We start from the raw sequence: 15082 nt of genomic DNA on the forward strand, positions 1-15082 counted from the left end.
GTGTTGTAGAATTTTCATCACCCTCATTAGGAGTTACAGCTGAATCAGAGTAGATCTCAGAGGTCTGGGTGGTTTGGGGAAGAAGAGCCATCTGAGCAAAGGGCATTCTGTAAATATTTGTTACACACTTGGATACAAAGATAAGTAAGGCATAAGCTCTGGATTCAGTCCAGAGCATCATGTAACAGGGGAGACAAACACAGGATGAGAGGATCTGTGAGTGCTAGATGGATACAAGAAAAGAAAGGCAGTTACTTTTTTTTCAAATTCTTATTGGAATATGGTTGCTTTACAATGTTGTGTTAGCCTCCACTGCACAACAAAATGAATCAGCCATACACATACAGATATCCCGTCGCTTTTGGACTTCCCTCCCATTTAGGTTACCACAGTGCATTAGGTAGAGTTCCCTGTGCTATTACAGTATGTTTCCATCAGTTGTCTATTTTATACGTAGTATCAATAATGTATATGTGTCAATCCCAGTCTCCCAATTCCTCCCAACCCACCCCTTTCCCCCTTGGTATCCATACAAAAGGCAGTTTCTTTTTGATTGTGAATTTGAGTCGGGACTCCATGGGCCTGGGAGGGGGTCATTTTTTTTTTAACATCTTTATTGGAGTATAATTGCTTTACGATGGTGTGTTAGTTTCTGCTGTAACACGAAGTAAATCAGCTATACATATACATATATCCCCATATCCCCTTCCTCTTGCATCTCCCTCCCACCCTCCCTATCCCACCCCTCTAGGTGGTCACAAAGCACCGAGCTGATCTCCCTGTGTTATGTGGCTGCTTCCCACTAGCTATCTAGTTTACATGTGGTAGTTTTGGCGGAGGCTTGAAGGATAAGCAGGAAGGGTTTTAAGGGATACCTTCTACACTGCATTGAGGCAGTATCTCTCTAGTAAAATCACCTGGGGAAGCTTTTTAGGCAACCCTCATCCCTAAATCATTGGATTTAATTATTGGATCCAAGTGTCACGTGGGCATAAGTATTATTGAAGAGCTCCCAGGTAATTTTACTGAGCAAACAAGAGAGACAACCACAGAAGGAGCATGGGCTTTGGAATTAGACGGCCTTGTTCTAACACCCTGTGCCATTCGACTAGGCCCATTGTGACGGCTGTGTCCGTGTCCCACAGCTGCTCTGTTTCCTCCTATTTCTACCAGTGCCTGGGAAGAAACCCTGCCATGGGAGAGTCCCTCCCCTTTGACAAACTTTCCTTGACTGAAAAAGCCTGGACTGGGAATCAGGAAATCTGGATTCTATCCCAGCTGCGCCACTGAGATGCTACATGCATGTGCTGGGTCACATAAGGAGATAAAGCAAAGACACTTGGGCTTAATATTTGCAAGACATCGCACTAGGTACTCAACGCATCTCCGGGCCTCAACGTCCCCATCGGTTGAGGTTTTTAGATCAGCATTTGTAGTCCATAAGGTCTATTTAAGAGGCCATGACCAGAATTATCTTTAAAGAATGATGTAAAGCATAATAGAAAAGTGGAGTGCACTGCATAGAACAGGGCAAGTATTGTGAAGTACAATTTTGTTTCAGTTATAAATGCATGCATTTACTGCGTCATAATGTAAAATAAATGTCATGTTATAGGTTGTAAGTTAAAAACTGTAAGAGTACTCACGGGCAGTACATATACTAAAATTGGAAAGATACAGAGAAGACCAACATGGCGCCTGTGCAAACACATGAAGCATTCCATATATTTTTTAATGTTACTTTTTTTTTTTTTACCACAACTTTAAAAAAAGAGTTTGAGAAACATGGGATTAGATGCTCTCTGTGGACCCTTTCCTTCTGCTTTGTAGCCCTTGACTACTCCTGCCTACCCTGAACCTACCTTTCTGTAACCTCCTTTTAGTTAGTACCGTGTAATTCTAGCCTATCATTTATTTCTTTTAAGAGGGAGGCAGGACAGTGTAGTGGTTAAAAGCACCTTACTGAGTTAGATAAATCTATATTTGAATCGAATATCTTCACTTATTTGTTGAATGACCTAGAAAATATACCCAACCTCTCCTAGCCTTGGGTTTCTTATCTGGGTGATCACATCTAGGACACACAATGTTTCTAAGATTAAATATGATGCTGAAAGTCAAACTCTTAGCATGAATCATCTTGTTCACAGAAAGTGCCTGGTGCAGAACAGCAATTATTATCTGACTTCCCGTCCACCCAGATTTTAAGGCACAGTCTGCAATTTCGTGCCTGGAATATACAAAGTCATAAATACCTAATGCATAGAAAACCAAGAATTCCAGCCCCAAGCAGCCCCTCAGGCTGGAGAGCAGCCATTCTCTGTTGGCATGCCCCAGGGCCATCCAGGTCTCAGGAGGAGAGGCAGGGCGCTCTGTCCTCTACGCATGCATCCCCTTCTCTTTTCCTCTGACACGATTGGTCGAACCTGGGAAGGCAAGGCAGAAGGCAGATCCTGGCTACAATTTGCTTCAGGGATCGAAACATCCATGACATGGCAGTGCCATCCAAACCAAGACAGATGGAAACTCAAGATCATCTGTTTCACGAGCATCTACCTGAGATGGTTTCAGATAGAAGAACAGGACAAAGAAATGAGAAAGAGCTGGTGGCCAGAATACTGAGAAAATGGGGGTAAGATTCAGACATTACACCAGGAAAAAGTGACCATTATCCAACAGTCAACAAATAAGCAACTCACTAGGTCTTAATTGCCTCACAAATACTCTGGGAACCAAAGCATTGTCTTGTAAATGATTCATTTCAGGAAGTACCCACTAATCAATTACTAGGGCTTCTGTGTAACAGTTTCCCCAGATTTGTAGGTGGTGATCCTGTGAACTGGATCGTTGATTTCAGAATGAGATAAGCGGCAATACTGGTAACTTAATCTACCTATTCCAAGTAGCTACAAAGAAATTAGCTGCCCTTAGTGGAAGCCAGCCCATTAGGAAGAGTGAAAAGAAACCCATTCATCATGAGAGAGCCTCACACCAGCCAAGTCTCCCTGGAGCATTCAGCTAAGCTGAGAAGGTGTTGATGGAGAAGGGGATAATGATCCATAAATAGATGTATGGGAAAGGAGGGGAGAGGGGAGGGAAGCCTCATGAGATTGCACAGGGAAAAAAATGGGCCTTAAAATGATAAAAATTATAGAAGTACAATATTACAAGGACTACACAAATAGTATTATAAAGAATAGGACTGTTGAACGTAGCCCTTGATGCTACTTCTTTTTTTGTTTGTTTTTGGAAGAAAACGCTTTGAAATTGTATGGTGAAAAAGAAAAGAAAATGTATGTGAATAATGTAGCCCCACCTAAAAATATGTTGCTAACACAATGGTTTTTCAGGAAAGAAAAAGCAAGGATGCCTGGAAATAGCTGCATCTAATCAGCCCCCATCCCAAGCAATCAACTGAAGTCCAGGAAATTCCATATGTAACCAGAAGAATAGACATCCTGGAGCATTTTGCCACAGTTAAGATTAGCGGAAACAGACCCCCATCAGCTCTAGTAACAAAGAAGAATTAAAGGTGAAGAAACTGCTGTGGGTCCCTGTGCCTCCCTTCTGGGAAGGTGGTGGCCAGTGCGTGGGGGAGAAGGATGGGAATTTGGACAGAGGCAGTGGCCCTGGCTGTCCCCACAGCCTATTGTTCTGAAACCACCCCTTCAGCGTGGCTCAGAGCAATATTTTTCTCCAGGGAAAATAATTAAACAACAGTGGCTGGAGCTCAGCTTATCCTCCTGTCTTATCCTCACAATCATTAAAAATGTTTGTTAACATAGCAATAGTTTATGATTAGCACTTTTGGGGTCTTAAGAAATCCTTCTCTACCCAAAGGTCATAAAGATGTTCTCCTGTACTTTATTCTAAAAGATTTAAAGTTTTCCCTTTCACAATGAATTCCTCCTTCTCTATGGACTTGAAAGTCACCAAATGCACAAACCGAAAAGGGAAAAATGAATAAATTTCACTTCATTAAAATTAATAACTTCTGCTTGCCAAAAATATCATAAAGATAAGCCACAAACTCAGAGAAAATCTTGATACCGCATCTGACAAAGGACTAGGATGAAGAATAATCAAAGAATGGCTGCAACCCAGTGAAAAAATATCCAAAAAACATGCTAAGGTAATTCACAGAAAGAAATATAGATGACTATTCAAGATATTAAAAGATTCTTTTTTTTTTTTTGACGTGTCGCATGGCTTGTGGGATCTTAGTTCCCCCGACCAGTGACTAAAGCCTCAGCTTTGAAAGCATTGAGTCCTAACCACTGGACCTCCAGGAAATTCCCAAAAGATTCTTAACTTTCTTAACAATCAGGGAAATGCACATTAAAATCATCATAATGGGGCTTCCCTGGTGGCGCAGTGGTGGAGAGTCCGCCTGCTGATGCAGGGGACACGGGTTCGTGCCCCGGTCCGGGAAGATACCACATGCCGCGGAGCGGCTGGGCCCGTGAGCCATGGCCGCTGAGCCTGCGTGTCCGGAGCCTGTGCTCCGCAACGGGAGAGGCCACAACAGTGAGAGACCTGCGTACCGCAAAAAAAAAAAAAACATCATAATGAGATATTATTTTACATCTACTAGATGAAAAAAAAATGAAGTCTGATAATACTGTGTTGGTGAGGATGTGGAAAAGCCGAATCTTATATGCTGCTGTTGGGTTGTAAAATAGTACAATTTCTTTGGAAAACAACTTGGCACTATCTAAAACAAGTAAAGATCACATTTCTATGACCCAGCAATTCCACTTCAAGTGGAAGTGTGGAAACTCTTGCGTATGTGCTCTAGGAGACATGTATAAGACTGTTAATAGAAAGAAGCACAATCCATATTAGCAAAAACACATATGCTAAATGCAAACACAGCTGAGCACCAGTGTTTGGGGATGCCTACGTTGTAGTCTACTATTTTTAAAAAGCAAGAGATGATAACACAAAATTCAGGAAAGTGGTTATGTTTGAGGGGAAGGCAGGAGGGTGGGAAAAGGGGAGGAAGACACAGCCAGTTATAATCATATTTTTAATGTTGGGAATCTTCTGTTGGCCAGTGACTTTACATATATTACACATATTCCATGGTAGGCACAGAATATTTCATAATAAATTTCTTTTAATTTGTTACGAAAAGAAAGGGGTGAACAAAGAACAGAAATCTCTAATGGCTCAGTGTCAAGGAAAACATGAGATCTTGGTAACATCAGTCTCACCAAAATAAGAGGGGAACGGTACTCAAGAAGTGATGGATTGCTCTCTGTCGGGGAGGGTCTGCATAATTTGTGTGTCTGTGGAGGTCCTCCCAGAACATGGGCAGCTGGCCTAGTGACCAGGACTGGTGCCCAGGGTTACACCCTATTACTCAGGTTGGCAAGTGGCCTGGTGGGCAAGTGGTGATCAGCTATGGAAAAGATATGCCACTTAGCACATGAATGTTGTATGTGGCAAGATCTATTATAGATGATTTTCCCTGCAGAAAACTGAGGGCTGTTCTGGGGCAAGGCCGTTTGGTCTAATATTGGGGATACCCTACTTTCTGCCTTGACTGCATGAATTTGACATTGAACCAAGGCTGTTTTTCCAACAGTTGGCATTTTGAATTGTTATTTGAAAGACTCAATACTCGGGTCTTGGCACTGTAAGGACTTTGTAACCGTAACACTATTCATATATCTACAACCCTTTTTTTGGTTGTTATTTCTATCTTTAATATATTTGAGTCTTACCTATTCTCCCAAAAGGATTATAAAGTTATCCAGGTGGCAGGATTTTCTAAAGCCCTGTTTTGTCCATCCTTGCTGCCAAAAACTTGGCAAAATAAGGGCTTAATAGGTTTTTTAGTTTGAAAAAATTATAAAGTCCCAAGAAGTTTCAAAAATAGTAGAGAGGTGCCACATACTCTACATTCAGTTTCCCCCAGTGATTATACCTTACATAACTATGGAACAATGTCAAAACTAGGAAACTGATATTGGTACAATGTGTGCCCTCCATGTTGCTGCAAATGGCAATTTTTTTCTTTTTTATAGCTGAGTAGTATTCCATAGTGTGTATGTGTGTGTGAACTTTATCCATTCATCTGTTGATGGACACTTAAGTTGCTTCCATATCTTGGCAAGTGTAAATAATGCTGCTATGAACATTGGGGTGCATGTATCTTTTTGAATTATTGTTTTTGTTTTTTTCAGATATATTCCCAGGAGTGGAATTGCTGTGTCATATGATAATATCACTCTAGGTTGGTGATTATTTCCTCTCTGATTTAAAAAAAAAATCCATTACATTTTTTTACGTGTAGCTGGCCAGTTTTCCCACCATCATTTATTGAAGAGACTGTCTTTCCACCATTGTGTAGTCTTGCCTCCTTTGTCGTAGATTGACCATAGGTGCATGGGTTTATATCTGGGCTTCCTATACTGTTCCAGTGATCTATATTTCTATTTTTGTGCCAGTACCATAACTTTTTTGATGACTATAGTTTTGTCTTATAGTCTGAAGTCAGGGAGCTTGATTTCCTCCAGCTCCATTTTTCTTTCTCAAGATTGCTTTGGCTATTTGGGGTCTTTTGTGTCTCCATACAAATTTTAAGATTTTTTGTTCTAGTTCTGTGAAAATGCCGTTGGTAATTTAATAGGGATTGCATTGAATCTGTAGACTGCCTTGTGTAGTATAGTCATTTTGACAATACTGGTTTTTTCAATCCACAAACATGATATATCTTTCCACCTGTTTGCGGCTTCTTTGATTTCTTTCATCAGTGTCTTATAGTTCTCAGAGTACAGGTCTTTTGTCTCATTAGGTAGGTTTATTCCTAGGTATTTTATTCTTTTTGATGTAATGGTAAATGGCATTGTTTCTTGAATTTCTCTTTCTGATCTTTCAGTATGGAGGTTCCTTAAAAAACTAAAAATAGAACTACCATATGATGCAATCCCACTCCTGGGCATATATCTGGAGAAAAACATGGTCCAAAAGGATACATATACCCCAATGTTCATTGCAGCACTGTTTACAATAGCCAAGACATGGAAGCAACCTAAATGTCCATTGACAGAGGAATGGATAAGGAAGATGTGATAAATATATACAATGGAATATTACTCAGCCATTAAAAAGAATGAAATAATGCCATTTGCAGCAACATGGATGGACCTAGAGATTGTCATACTGAGTGAAGTAAGTCATACAGAGAAAGAGAAATATCACATGATATCCCTTACATGTGGAATCTAAAAAGAAATGATATAAATGAACTTATTTACAAAACAGAAACAGACTCACAGACTTAGAGAACGAACTTATGGTTACTGGGTGGTGGGGGAAGGATGAGGGGAAGAGATAGTTAGGGAGTATGGGATCAACATGTACACACTGCTATATTTAAAATGGATAGCCAACAAGGACCTACTGAATAGCACAGGGAACTCTGTTCAATGTTATGTGGCAGCCTGGATGGGAAGGGAATCTGGCGGAGAATGGATACATATATATGTGTGGCTGAGTCACTTTGCTGTGCACCTGAGACTATCACAACATTGTTAATTGGCTATACTCCAATATAAAATTAAAAGTTTTTTTAAAAGTAAAAAAAAAAAAAAATCCATTATATTCTGATTTTCATAGTGCCTACTGGGAAATCAGATGTCAACCTAATTTGTTCCTTTGTCAGTAATCTGTGTTTTTCTCTGGTTGTCTTTAAGATTGTCTTTCTTTTTCTTTTATTCTCTTTCCTTCCTTTTCTCCTTTCTTCTCTCCCTCCCCCCTTCTTTCTTCCACTCCTTCTTTTGGTATTCTGCTGTATCATTGCAATATATCTATCTAGCCTTGTATTTCTTTTTATTTATTCTGATAGGGATTCACTGGGTTTCCTAAATCTGAAGATTTCTGTTTCTGTAAATTCATGAAAATTCTTAGTCAACACCTCTTTGAATATTGCCTTATTCTGCAGTTTCTCTATTATCTCTTTCTTGTACTCTGATTAGGTATATGTTAGATATCTTAACTATAGTCCCTATGTCTTCTTTTCCAAATATATTTAATTCCAAATACTTGTTCATTTCTTTTTTTTGTAAAGTTAAGATTTTTAAAATTTATTCATTTATTTAATTTTTGGCTGCATTGGGTCTTCACTGCTGCACGTGGGCTTTCTCTAGTTGCAGTGAGCAGGGGCTACTCTTTGTTGCGGGGCACAGGCTTCTCATTGTGGTGGCTTCTCTTGTTGCGGAGCACAGACTCTAGGCGTGTGGGCTTCAGTAGTTGTGGCACATGGACTTCAGTAGTTGTGGCTCGTGGGCTCTAGAGCATAGGCCCAGTAGTTGTGGCTCACGGGCTTAGTTGCTCTGCAGCGTGGGGGATCCTCCTGGACCAAGGCTCGAACCCATGTCCCCTGCACTAGCAGGCAGATTCTCAACCACTGCGCCACCAGGGAAGCCCTGTTCATTTCTTAAAAATAATTTATAGCTTAAAACCTGCAGATCACTATTAGTTTTATTAATAAGTATTTCTAGATATTTTGACTAAGAGCATTTTAATCACAAAAACAGCATATGTTACTGCAAGTCCAGTTAAAATCTTGCTCAGTGGAACCAACAGCAGTGATAGCTAGACCCTTATCATAAACATATTTGGCGCACACTTTTTGAACTGTCTCAGCATCTAGAGCATCAATTCCTGCTTCCAAGTCAGGGATGGGAATTCTTCTATTATAACATAACTTTTGCCTACCAATATCTTCACCATGGAGTTGAACCTCAGAGTTGCAAAAACATGTTTTGTTTCTAGAAGAATTTTTGTGCTACTTTACTTTCAGTGACACTTATACAGAGTCACATGTATTCTTTTTGAACAACATGTAGCATGCCTGCAGCAATGTCTGGTTTACAACTCACATAGAGTCCCCACAATCCTGTATCTGTGTAGCAAGTGTTGAAAGACTGGAAGCTATGGCAGAGGTTGCCACATCAGATGAGACAGGCTGGCTTACTAGTTAAATTCATTCCTCCTCTGAAATGGCAATCCTAGTTGCCAGTCAGTGTGTTTGCAACTATGAGAGAGATTGTATCAGGATGTTCCCAACCAACAGCTGCAACAGCTCTTGCAAGGTGTGTCAAAGGCATCTTGTCATTCCTCAAACAAATCTCACTTTCTGTGAATTTGCAGGGAGCCAGAGTTGTTCTTTTTCCTTTGTGTGTGGAAAAAAAAAAAAAAGTCATCAAAAGGAAACTTTGTTAACTTAAGCTGTTCACTATAGGAGATTCCTCCAGCCATAGCAAGGACTATTCTTAGCCTCTTATAATGTGTGGTTATATAGTCCACTAAGTCTTTATGACTTATAGATTTGATGTTTTCAGTTGGTCCCCACATTGTCAATCCAAGTGCAGTATTTGATAAACTATGACATGAAGCTAATAAAAAGACAACTTCTTGTAAATTAGCTTTGATTTCGTTTATCTCTCTAAGGATTATTCTATACTTGTGCTCAGTCCCTGCTTCTGCCAATGTACTGTTTTGTGTTATATCAGCAAGAACGCTTACAGCTCTTGGCAAATCTTTAGAGAATTCTTTGGCATAATACATGATCTGCTTTCTGGAGGTATAGGTGTTGAAATGAGCACCCATGTTTTCATTTTCAAGTTCCAGATCTAATTTGGATCTCTTTTTGGTAACACTGAAGTTCATATGTTCCAGAGAATGAGCTGTTCCATTATTCTTAATTTCATGTCAAATTCCAACATCAATCCAGAGACTCACTGTACATATTGACAATCCAGAGTTTTCAGAGGCCACTCTGAGTTCATTTTCCAAACATGTTACTCATGTTTCAAGAACATTCAGAGCAACTTATATAGTGGCTTGTGCATTTCTCAATCTGTTGTCTCCAAATTATAATGACAACCCAGTGGCCCCTCTGGTCAGGAGCCTTTCAGTGAAACCGCAGAGCTTCTCAGTGAAACCCCAGAGCCACTGCCATACCATGGGCAACAGCATGGCTTGGACCTCCACTGCTACCATCTCTTCTCAATGTCTTTTAACTTCTGTTTTATTTTTTTGATATCTTTTTCCCTCTGCTGAATATTGAGTAATGCTTCAGTTTTGTCTTCCAGTTCATTAATATTCTCTTCCATTGTATCTAATACTGTACCTATACACTTCGTTTCTAGTTTCATTTATTATGTGTTTTTTTTTTTTCACCCGGAAGTTCTATTTGGTTCTTTTTTAAAATCCACCTGACCATATTTCAAAGTATCTAGTACCTTGTTATACTTCAAATAATCTCTTTTTTTTATTGAGTATCAAAACTACTTATTTTATATTTCTTAATTGATAATTCCAATATCATCCATTTTTGTGGCTATAATCTTACTATTTGTTATTTCTGCTTATTCTCCCTCAAATGACTTGTTTCCTCTTGTGTTTTATAATTTTTATATTTCAGTGAGTTTATAATTACCTGAGGGAACTATTTGAAGCCTTGATTTAAGGAATATTTATCCAGGAAGTCATTATGAATCTTGAATCACTTTAAATTAAATTCCAAAGTCGAGTATTTAGGGACCACTTAGGTAGTGTGAATTCTAGATTTTGGCTCTAAACCGTCATGAGGATCACTTGTAAATAGCAACTTTCAAGATAGACTCTACCCAGAGTCAATGTTGAGATAAGAAAGTTTCTTTACTATTTTCCTTTGTGGGATAGATTTTCTTCTTTTGGTTTACCTTTGCATTAAAAATGTCAGCTTCTGTGTCCTGAACTATTTAGGGATCTTGTGTCCTGAACTATTTAGGGATCTTTTTATGTCTTAATCTGGTTTAAGTCCTAGGCATTGTATCCCCAACCCTGCTTGAGGCCCATTAAAATAAAGAGTCTACGCCACCAGTGATAAGTTAATGACCACAGGGCCCCATTGCTTCAGGGTGGTTACCTCTGAAGATTTGTGTTTTCTTGTATTTTTAGCCTCTGATGATTTCCATCATTTTCCTGACAGCTCAAGTAAGCATTTTAACATCTTTTATCTACACATTTTTAGGTGTTGTAAGCCGAGGAGGTTCCTCATGGTATTTATTCTGTAATATTGTGAGAAGTGGAAGTTTGGGCACTATTCTTAAATACTCTAATATACAAGCTCTATTGTAAGATAAGCTGAATTGAGGAACAGATATAGTCCTCATCACTCCCCCTCACCCACCGCCAGATAAAAATCCTCTGAACCCCTCAGACTCAAACACTTGAGCTATTAGGGCCAAGTTATCATTTTACCCCCATTATAGCATGGCTGCTGCCCCAGTGAAACACTGGTTCACTTCTTCCAGTAGAAGACAAACTGAACATAAAGTGAGAAGGGACAGTGTCTGGTTCCTGGATAGGTACCCAGCATGAGGTACTTACTTTGAGCTTCACAACAACCTAATGAAATGAGTAACGTTGCTTTCATTTTATAACTAAGAACACTGAACCTCAGTGATGTTAAGTAATTCATCTGAAGGCTACAGAAGGAGCCAAAATGTTCTGAAAGATCAGCCAAGCACATCCTCCTAAAGCAGGCCTTCAGTCAGAGGACCTCTGGCTTAACCATTGACTTACTCATCCAACCATTTGTGAATCCATTCAAGAAACCTTTCTTGATAACTTACCATGTGTATGACACTGTGCTAGACACTGACCTACAAAAATGAATAAGACAAAGAGCTTACATTCTCATATGGGAAGACACAGAAACAATTATTTTATAGTGCAGTAAGTTAAATGCTAGGAGTTATGAGAACATTGGGAAGGGCATCACCCCCGAACCCAGCTCATGTATAGTTTGGGGGTGGAAAAAGGGAAGTTGGTTGCTGACTAAAATGAGTAGTGAAATAGAGGTAGGCACATCAGTATACTGAGCAACTTCCTTCACTTTGTTGGTTACACCTAATTGGGTCTACCTTTGCCTGAACCAACATGATGGACAGACCTTTCTGTGTTCTGTGTTTATTTCTAGGGCTTAAAACGTGGGTCATAGACACCGCTAGAGACTAACTATCCACTGGGAATCTTTATCCCACTCTACCTGTTTGTTCTGAAAACAAAACTGTTATCAGTGACTCTGGAAAACTGAACCTGGAGCTTTGAGGATGTTGTAGTGGTTACTTGATATTACAGCTAAACTGAATATGTACAGCGGTGTTAATTGGGGTCATCTTCCAACATGCTTTTGAGGTCTGTGATTGCTACCCCTATAACCAAAGTCTCTTAAAGGCTGCATACTTATCAGGAGTTCAAACTGACCCTTGGTCTTTTAGATGAGTCACTTACCATCATACTTGGACATTTAATTCGTTATTGGGGTCTTCCCTAACTCAGCTTTTGTTGAGTGATCTATAGTGAGTCCCCTATATCCATAATTCTTGGCAGTACAGTTTGGACAGGAGAGAAAGACATGTTTCAAATCCTGACTATAACACTTTTTAAAAGGGGGACCTTGGGCAAGTTACTCCATTAGTTTCTTCATCTGCAAAACTGGGACCATAATGTTCATCTCAAAGATTTGTTGTGAGGACTACGTGAAATAATGTACGTAAGACATTTAGCATAGGACATGACTTAGAGTAAGCACTCAGCACGTAGTAGTTGTTCTGATTTCCTTACTAATAAGGGCATCGTGTTCACAGTTCTACCAAGAATGGGTTGCCGACTTACTGCCAAGAAGAGGGAGACTACAGATTTACATTCAAGATTGTATGAAGAGCAAGAGCGACCAGTCAAATTGGAGATTGGTAGACAGATTTTGTACGCTCATCTCTGCCCAGTCTTTGGCAAACATTTTACAATATTGCAAGAAACGTGAAACAGAGGGGAGGACAGGCAGAAAGTGAGGTGGATTGAAATTATGCAATTGCTATGCATCCCTGGTCCTCTCTGTTGCCACAGCTCCGGTCCATCATTCCCATTACGTACAGGTCTGTGCTGCCTGCAGCTCCTTGTTGCTTCTCACTCAGGATTCATGAGATCACTTTGTCCCGTGTGCTAAGAATTGGGTCTTAAGGCACCAAGGGGAGCTGTGTCCAGTGTGGTAGTGAAGAAGACGTACCAAAGTGTCTGTAATAAGAGCCCAGCTATAATAGTGTGCCGGACGCTTTGCTGGGAGCCTAGGAAACCATGACCATGACCATCTCTGTCCTCAGTTTGTGTACTACAGTCTAGTGGATGAGACAGGCACACAAACAATGCCACTGTAGAGCAGTGAGTGCCATGCAGGTTTCAGCGTAGGGTTCTAGAAACCACAGCTAACTCTCCTGGAGGTCAGAGATAGGGATATATATATACACTCATTTAATATGTATACTATATGTCTGTGTATACATACACACACACACACACACACACACACACACACACACCCCTCATTTAATCCTTGAAGAAATCATGTGAAGGAAATGTGATGATGTCCATTTTTTTTTCAAATGAGAACATTGGGAGGCAAAGATGTAAAGCAATTTGTCCAAGATCACCAGCTAGTGTGTAGCAGAGAATTCAAGGCAGGTCTGACTCAAAAGCCCATGAGTTTCCTTTTGTATTTTACAAATTTTTTTTCTGAATATGAAATGTTTATATGGAAAAACCCAAATAATACAAAAAACAAAGATGCATCCTCCTATATTCTTACATCTTAACTCACTATTAACATTTTATGGTTTGCACCCTGTCTTTATCTTCTGCAGTTTTAAATACATATTTATAAGATTGGCTCACATATATGCATGTATATATTTTTCCAGCTTAATTGGGGTGTAATTGATATATAACGTTGTATAAGTTTAAGGTGTACAATGTGATGATTTGATGCACATATATATTGAAATGATTGAAATGATTACCACAATAAGATTAGTTAACACATCTATCATCTCACATAGTTACCTTTTTCGTGGTGAAAATATTTAAGCTCTACTTTCTTAGGCACTTTCAAGTATACCATATAGTGCTGTTAACTGTAGTCATGTCGTGATTACATCCCCAGAACGTATTCATCCTGTAACTGGAAGTTTGTATCCTTTGACCAGTATGTCCCCATTTCCCCCACCACCACTGGTAGTCTCCATTCTAATCTGTTTGACTTTTTAAATTCCGCGTATAAGCGATATCAAGCTATACCTGTCTTCCTCTGTCTGACTTATTTCACTTAACATGCATGCTGGTTATGATGATATCCATCACCGTTTAGATTTTTAATTTTTGGATTCCTACTAAACTGAATATTTTTCAAATGTGTAATGATCCCTTATATTTGTTAATTTCCTTATTTTGAGAGCAAGTGTTAGGTGGGCAAACTAAGTCCATGGGCCAAATCTGGTCCGTCGTCTGTTTTGGTAAATAGAATTTTATCAGGACACAGCCATACCCTTTCATTTATGTATTGCCTGTGGCTGCCTTTGTGTCCTTCTGTAGAGTTGGGTAATTGTGACAGAAACGGTATAATCTGTAACTCCTAAAAGACTTACCATCTGGATCTTTACAAAAAGGTTTCCCACCCTGCTCTAGAGAAGAGACTCCTGTATTGTTAATCTCCTAGTCCCTTTATCTTAGATTTTCAATACTTTCCTGTATGTCTGGAGTTGATTTTTTTCATGCTACTTATCCTCAGTCAGAGAGATGTATCTAGACCGGGTGTTGGTCACTAAGCGGGCTGCAGGGATTTCCCGCAATTGTCCTTGCTGATCACTAGCCTCCTGGTGGAGTCTTTCTCAGGTCTACAGAAAAGTGATTGCACATTTAATTCCCAATCCTCAGGATCCAGCTGGTACTCATGTAACCTGGCTCTGGGGTCCCGAGAGAGGATTTTCTATCTCCATCCACAGTTTGTTTCTCTGATACAAATCATTAATACTATCATTGGTATTTCTATTACTTTTGAGAGGCAATACAGTTGCCCCTTGAACAATGCAGGTGTTGGGGTGCCCCACCCCGTGCAGTTGAAAATCCACATATAACTTTACAGTCGGCCCTCCGTAACCACAGATCGTGTAGTACTGTAGCACATATTGAAAGAAAATATCTGCATGTAAGTGGCCCCGTGCAGTTCAAACCCATGTTGTTCAAGGAT

At 39.7% G+C, this 15082-nt stretch overlaps 2 pseudogenes; one reads left to right on the forward strand and one right to left on the reverse strand.

The window, feature by feature from the left end:
* The first annotated feature begins 1638 nt into the window (after positions 1 to 1638).
* Positions 1639 to 1730, forward strand: LOC112400812 (uncharacterized; annotated as a pseudogene).
* Positions 1731 to 8530: 6800 nt separating this feature from the next.
* On the reverse strand, positions 8531 to 9939 carry LOC112400766 (mitochondrial-processing peptidase subunit beta pseudogene; annotated as a pseudogene).
* Between the last annotated feature and the right edge of the window lie 5143 nt (positions 9940 to 15082).

Source organism: Neophocaena asiaeorientalis, unplaced genomic scaffold (assembly GCF_003031525.2).
Source record: "Neophocaena asiaeorientalis asiaeorientalis breed wild unplaced genomic scaffold, Neophocaena_asiaeorientalis_V1.1 scaffold19, whole genome shotgun sequence".
NCBI lineage: Eukaryota > Metazoa > Chordata > Mammalia > Artiodactyla > Phocoenidae > Neophocaena > Neophocaena asiaeorientalis.